The sequence below is a fragment of the Leptonychotes weddellii genome, unplaced genomic scaffold, assembly GCF_054177405.1.
Source record: "Leptonychotes weddellii isolate Sample4059 unplaced genomic scaffold, ASM5417740v2 HiC_scaffold_6104, whole genome shotgun sequence".
Taxonomy (NCBI): Eukaryota; Metazoa; Chordata; class Mammalia; order Carnivora; family Phocidae; genus Leptonychotes; species Leptonychotes weddellii.
The window spans coordinates 1-7,354 of NW_028029599.1; the positions used below are offsets into that span (position 1 = coordinate 1).

A 7,354-nucleotide genomic window follows, 5' to 3' on the forward strand; every position below is an offset into this window, starting at 1 on the left:
AAAAAAAAAAAGGCTTGCCTAGGTACACATCACTGTGCACATAACCAAGTTATCCCCAATTTTCCACTACACAGCAAGTGTAGAGAACGCAAATCAGGTGGGTTTCCAATACTCTGTGTTGACCTCCCTTCCATTTCTAGGAAGGGGGCGCTCGGTTTGCACAGAAATACCATGACCTGCTCTGCTGGACTTACTCACCCCTTCTGGTTTTTTCTTATTCTCCTGCCCTTAGACACCATTTTCTTCTTGGAGTCATTATGATGACTCCAAGTCCTATAAGAAACCTTTATCACTTCTTTATGAGGCTGCTGATCAGAGCAATCCCCCCGCCTCATTACCAAAAGGCAGCATGGTAGAAAGAATCAGAAGAAATCCTATCCTGGTCCCAGAGCCATTCAAAATCAGGGGGCGGGGAGGGGCGTTATAAATCACTTAATCTCTGTAGGGCTTGAATCTCTCACGTGTAAAATGCAAGGGATGGGCTGAGGTAGTCTTCAAATTCTCAATATCAGTGTTTAAGTCTAAAATCTTTTTATGCCATGAAAAAGAAAACGAAATTCAGAAGTGGAAAAAAATAAGGTGGTGAGGTAAAAGACTTTCCAGTCAAAAAGTGAAACTTTTATCTCATAGAAACAACTATTTTAAGAATAAACCTGACTACGTCTGACCATGATCTAAAAGAAGAACAGTGGGAATTCCTTTTGATTCCGTGGCTGTGTTACAGAAATTTGGTCTGACACTTAAAAACAAGGGATTTCTATCGATGCAACCTGGATTTCTGGCTTTCTTCCAATAGGCACCAGTAAACAATTCGTTTACTGTTCATCTTTTGTGTTGCCTTATAACAAGGGCCACAGGGTCATATACATACATTTCTGAGGCATATTTTCGGGACAAGCTTACCATTCCACTCATGTCTCTCTGTTCTGACAGGTGAACTGACGGGAAAGGGAGAAGCTAAGGTGAAGGTCAACCCTTCTGCTCACCCCACACCCGGCTGTGTTTGTTCAGCCCCTGGAGCGATCCTCTGAGGGAGACAGCACTATTTCTATTTCAGAGATGATGAAACCACAGCCCAGAGAGGTGGAATAATGGGGCCAAGATGAAAGCCCACCCCTGTGTGCCCCCCTCTGTAACTGCGGCTTCACACCGGTCACCAGAGCGCAAGGCGCAGGAGTGACAAAGTGACACAGAGGACTGTGGATTCTAACCACCACGTCATCGTCAGGATCTGGATTTTAAAAATACCCGGAGTAACAACAGGAGGAGGGCTACACTCAAGGGCAAAGATATCACCGAAGAGGCATATTTTAGGAATTGTGGAAGCAAGGGACCTTCAGAATCAGATAAGATTTTTTTTCTAAAAATAGTTACTTTTAAAGATGGTAAGATATTCTCTTGAGATTCCATAAAAAACAAACAAAAAACTTCCCCAAAGCTAGACATTTCTCCCGAACACATGCACACTGAGAAGTACAGTGGCAAGAAGTAGGATCTAACGTCCAGAACACAAACACACAGAGTCTTAAATTGTTTGAAATAAATGCCATCAACTATTTTTCTAAGCTCGGTTTTCGGTAAAGAAGAAAAGTTGACCTCACAAAATAATAAGTCAAAAGTATTTGCTGCTTTTTAGTTTTTGTTTTTTTTTTAAGGACTGTATTTATTTCTTTGTCAGAGAGAGAGAGAGAGTAAGTACAAGCAGGGGAAGCGAGAGGCAGAGGGGGAAGCAGACTCCCTGCTGAGCAAGGGGCCGGACGCAGGACTCAGTCCCAGGACCCTGAGATCATGACCTGAGCCAAAGGCAGATGCTTAACCGACTGAGCCACCCAGGCATCCCCGAAGCATTTGCTGTTTAAGGTATTACCTGAGAGGGGAAGGTCTGGAAGATCCAAACGCTGAGTCCCACCTTTGCTGGCCGGCCGAACGCTGCTGTAGGTTGAATGTCTCTAAAAAACCAAAGGGCACACGAGCATTAGTGAGCTTGTAACACCAGCAACAGCGTAAACAAGGTGTGTGTGTGTGTGCGCGTCCATGCAACAGCTCTCGAGCTCATCAGAATCACCAGGGGAAGCTTTTAAAACCACTTATTTATTTGAATAGGTAACAAATGCAGTTGACGCAATGCTCAAAAAGGCACAGAAAGGACATATAGTGAGAAGAGTCTCCCTCTGACTCCCATGACCTGGTTCTTCTCTTTGGGGGTAATCATTAGTAGTCAGCTTTGTGAGTACCTTCCTGGAAAATTCTACATATATCCCAGGGGGGTGTGTAAAAATACTGATTTTTAATGGCCAAGAGGTATATATGGAAAGATGCTCAACTTCACTCATCATTGGGGAAATGCAAATTAAAAACTACAATGAGATACCACCTCGCACCTGTTAGGAGGGTCATTATCTAAAAAAAGGAGAGAGAGAGAGAGAGAGAGGGAAAACAAGTGTTGGCAAAAATGTGGAAAAATTGGCATTTTTGTGCACTGTTGGCGGGACTAGAAAATGTTGCATCCACTATGGAAAATAGTAGGCAGGTTCCTCAAAAAATTAAAAACAGAGCTCCTGTACGATCCAGCAGTCCCACTTCTGGGTATATACCCCAAACAACTGAAACAGAATCTAGAAGAGATTTTTGCGAGCAGCATTAGGCACAAGAGCCAAGAAGTGGGCATAACCTACATGTCCATGGACCAATGAATCAGATAAGCAAGATGCGGTCTGTACACGCAATGGAATATTATTCAGCCTTAAAAAGAAGGAAATCCGGTCACACGGGCTACGATGTGAACAAACCCGGGAGGACAGTATCTGTTATGCTGGGAGGGACCGCGTCTGCGGCGGCGGGAGCCCAAAGCGGATGCTAAATTTTGACAGAAGCCGTAGTTCTAGGCAAGCCCTTAGAGAAAGACTTGGCAGAAACAGAAGTCCCTTTCATGGGCCAACTTTGAGATGCTCTGGGAACCTTTCCTGGAAGCGCAGTGGAGACGAGTTCTCCCTGTATTCAATTCCTTTCTGCGGGGACGAGCTAGAGTGATTTCCGGTATTTGCAAGCTAATGCTCATATGCTCTCCTGCGGGAAGAGCCCCTTAAAAGTGGGTGAAAATCCATAGAAGGGATTTCACTGTATTGTTTTTGCAATCCAAAACAACCTACATGCCCATCAGTAGGCGGGTGGTTAAACAGATCACCACACATTCCACAGCCTTTAAGAAGAATGCGTTATTCTCCAAACACTGACATCTCAAGATGTCTCTGATATATTCCCTCATTCCTTCAACATTTACCGAGCTTCTACTGTGATAGAACTGTGTGCCAGCCACTGTTCCAGACAAGAGACACAACAGCAAGCAAAAATAGATAAAAATCCCTGCCCTCTCTGTGCTGGGTGTGGAGCCTGCTTAAGATTCTCTCTCTCCCTCTCCCTCTACCCCCCTACCCCCTGCTCACGTGCACACACATGTACCCACTCCCTCTCAGTCTTAAAAAAAAAAAATCCCTGCCCTCAGGGATTACATTCCAATGACAAAGTGAAATGAGTCAGTGTCTGAACAATGTGCAGTATAATCCAATTTATAAAACTTTCTCTTCCTCCCTACACACACACACACACATTTTTATACTGAAGAAAAATATCTAGAAGGATATACAACAAGCTGTAAACAGTGGTTATTTTGGGGCTAGGGAGCATGGGAGATTTTTTAACTCATTCTCTCTCTCTTTTTTTTTTAAGATTTTATTTATTTATTTGAGAGAGAGACAGAGATAGTGAGAAGAGAGCATGAGCAAGGAGGACATGGGGCTCGATCCCAAGACCCTGGGATCATGACCTGAGCCGAAGGCAGACGCTTAACCGACTGAGCCACCCAGGCGCCCCTAACTCACTCTCTTTTACGTTGATCAGGTCAGTGTAACATTAATCTAATGCTAACAGAGGTCAGAATGATGGCTACTTCAAGGGATTACCCACTGGGTGGTGGCATGAGGGGGCCTCCTGAGCTGATGAATGCTTTATCTTGCTGTTGGCTACACGGGTGTGTGTATACGGAAACATTCAAGCTGTATACATATAAGGGGCGTGTGCTTTACTTTATCCATGAATTATAGCCGGTGGTGTGTACCTGCTCGTAAAGGCCAGTTGTTAAATCTTCAGGAATTTGCAAGCTAGTTTTCAACATGGTCACTATTAAAATAAACTATATTAAAAGCAAAAGTAATAAATACTCAAAATGCTTCCTATTTATTATACTTCACACTATGATTGGGGTTATTTACACCGACTCTACCTGTGGTCTAGAAATACCATGTGATACATATCTCTTCTCAGCTCCATGTTCACTGACATCAGGGGCCTAGCTTGATGCTGACAATGATGGGAATATTTGCACCATGGAAACTGGCCAACATCACAAACCCAGGCTCCCCCTGCACCCCCCTGCCCCCCCAGCAATGAGCCAGTTGTTAAACATTTTGTCAGCAACCTAGTGTGTATAGCTCAATGAAAATAAGTCAAAATGAAGCATGATCTGTTTCAGTTTCATCAAATAAACTTGATGATCATTATAAAATAAGTAATTGTTTTACTTGGTTTTACATATGAAGTAGCACAAAATGTCTTCCAGGGCAAAAAAGTAAAAACAAGAAAAATTTAAAAGATCCCAGACAACATACATGGCTACTAAGGACACCAAAAGAGGGTACTTGTGAATGACGCTGCCCTTGGTTTATCAGGAGCTGCTGAATGTTACTAATAACACTGAAAGTCGTGGTCTTAGAAAACGCCAAGAGGGGCGACTGGCTGGCTCAGTCCGTGGAGCGTGTGACTCTTGATCTTGGGGTTCTGAGTGCGCATGTTGGGTGCAGAGATTACTTAAAAATAAAATTAAAAAAAGAAAAAGAAAAAATACCAAGAGGTCAAGAAGCTCTGATCTAGAACCGTCTGAAGATGGCAAAGGTGACAGATTGCAACCAGTGAACCCTAAGAATTTATAAATCGTAAACATTTTCTCTCCCTGGGGTGCTTTAGAAAACCAAACCAAACCAAACCAAACACTTCTTTGAGAAAAATATCTAGTTCAATAACCACTTCTGGTAAAAATTATAATCTTCACTGAACTGAAAACTTTAAATGTATCTAATGGGGGACAAAATGTCATTAACAAATCGTATGAGACTTATGGTGTCTCTCTCACACCTTTATTTAGCCTCAAAATTGTAATTTTTTAATTTTTAATTTTTTTTAAAGATTTTATTTATTTATTAGAGAGCGAGCGAGAGGAGAAACAGCATGAGAGGGAAGAGGGTCAGAGGGAGAAGCAGGCTCCCCGTTGAGCTGGGAGCCCGATGTGGGACTTGATCCCAGGACTCCGGGATCATGACCTGAGCTGAAGGCAGTCGCTTAGCCAATTGAGCCACACAGGTGCCCTAAAATTGTAATTTTTTAAAAGATTTTATTTATTTATTTGAGAGAGAGAGAACACAAGCAGCGGGGGAGGGGCAGAGGGAGAGGAAGAAGCAGGCTCCCCGCCAAGCAGGGAGACCAACGTGGGACTTGATCCCAGGACCCCGGGATCATGACCTGAGCCGAAGGCAGACACTCAACCGACTGAGCCACCCAGGCACCCCACAAAATCATAATTTTTAACAGAAGTTTATTATTATTGTACACGTATTAAAAATGATGTTCAACGTGCCTCAAAAAATAGACCAAGTGGTTTTCCCTTCCCCTCTGATGCCTGAGCATTAGAGAGCATCACGGTTCCACATGGCCTGGACCACCACCCACATACCCAAGGCCCTCAAAATACCTGCATTGGGGAGACAGCAGCGGCGGGAGCGGTCCTCACTGGAATCCCACTCAGGGGACTTCTGGGGGCTTTATGGACAGAAATATTCTGTCCGGCTCCACCTGCCAAGAAAAGAGATGGGAACATTTCTATGTTGTTCCAGTTCCAAATAGCAAAGAGTAGCTCCTGATTTGTTACTACAAAAGTATCGACTCAATGGGGGTTGGTCTTAGAGGTGGGACACACGGGGGACAAGAAAACACAGGTCAGGAGGCATCTATGGCAAGAAGGAACAGGAAAGTTCTTGCACAAACCATTATTGTTAACTCACTTCCCATCTTCACGGACTGAATGTAGTCACTGGGCCTTCGCATCTTTTAATATTCGTGGTCTCATCTTAATCTAACTGAGCTGCGAACTATTTTAGTGAAGATAACCAGGTACATCCTAGCATCAGCTTTGACTCCAGTCTCTCTATACGACAGGCTTAACTGTTGTGCTCGAGAGAAGAAATACATTGCTATTTTGGACAGATGCGTATTCGGTCTCTTTTATTTACTACGTTTTTGTGTGTATAGACGTGCATTTTTCTCATATATGTAGATAACAGTGAAGAAAGGTGAATGGTGAGCCAGAGAGACGTTTCTAGAAAAAGCTGGGAATGTTCAAGATCAGGAATGACAGGTCAGCACCCAAGGTGTTCACACCCAAGACCAGGCAGAGAAAAGTCTAACAGGGGAGGGGAGGAAGGCCGGGGGTCCAACGAGACCGCCAACTGCACAGGAAGAAGACAGTGAGGAGTCTGGCTCAGGAGTCTGGTGTAACACAATCTCCCCTCTTTCTCTCCACCTCTTCCGTTCCTTTTCTGCCTCTGTGTCCATTAAACTCAGGTTACTACCACTTCCCTCTTAGCGTTCCATGAGAATGAGCTGTGCCAACCAGAGGCTTCATTTCCTAGGAAACTGAGGAACACTGTGCAACTGAGTCTGTGCAGTTGGCTGTGGGCAGGTCTCTTGGACACACTGGCTCCGCGTGGAATGATCCAGACACAGCCCTTGTGGTTGCATCCATTCGGGGCCAGTGGGGAGTAGAGACAGGCTTGATACGTGGGGCCACAGTCTGAATGTGACTTTTGCTCATGAGATGGAAGGATAAATACCTGGCCGTCCCAAGTCGAATGACTTGATGAGGGACTTAACGGTGGTCGCAGATTCTGAAGGTGTTGGAGACGTTCTGTTCACGTAGACGCCATGCCACCGGCCGGGAGCCTCGACCTCGGGTGGCTCCGACTCTTCGTTCACGGGTCTGCATGGTAAAGAGCACATCCGGTTGAAAAGGTGGAGGATGGTCCCATGGGGGTGGGTGTGGCGCGGGGGAAGAGACACAGATGAAAACAGAACCAAGATGGAAAAACAAATCTGGAAGGAGGATCCCAAGTTTCAAATCCTGTTTTCTGTATCAGGTCTGCCTCTCCAGGAAATAATATAGATCTTGCTCTCAATTTTTATCCCAGACGTTTCCTTGGGAATGGCCAGTAATAGTATTTTTAGAGGCAGAGTGACTTGACATTAGCTC

General features: G+C 44.5%; 1 long non-coding RNA gene across 1 annotated transcript; it reads right to left on the reverse strand.

The window, feature by feature from the left end:
- Nucleotides 1-161: 161 nt before the first annotated feature.
- On the reverse strand, nucleotides 162-7,107 carry LOC145719654 (uncharacterized). Its single transcript, XR_014142525.1, has 3 exons — nucleotides 6,939-7,107; nucleotides 5,801-5,901; nucleotides 162-1,949 (listed from the first exon to the last, which is right to left on the reverse strand). It is a non-coding gene; the product is annotated as an uncharacterized LOC145719654 (long non-coding RNA).
- Nucleotides 7,108-7,354: the final 247 nt, after the last annotated feature.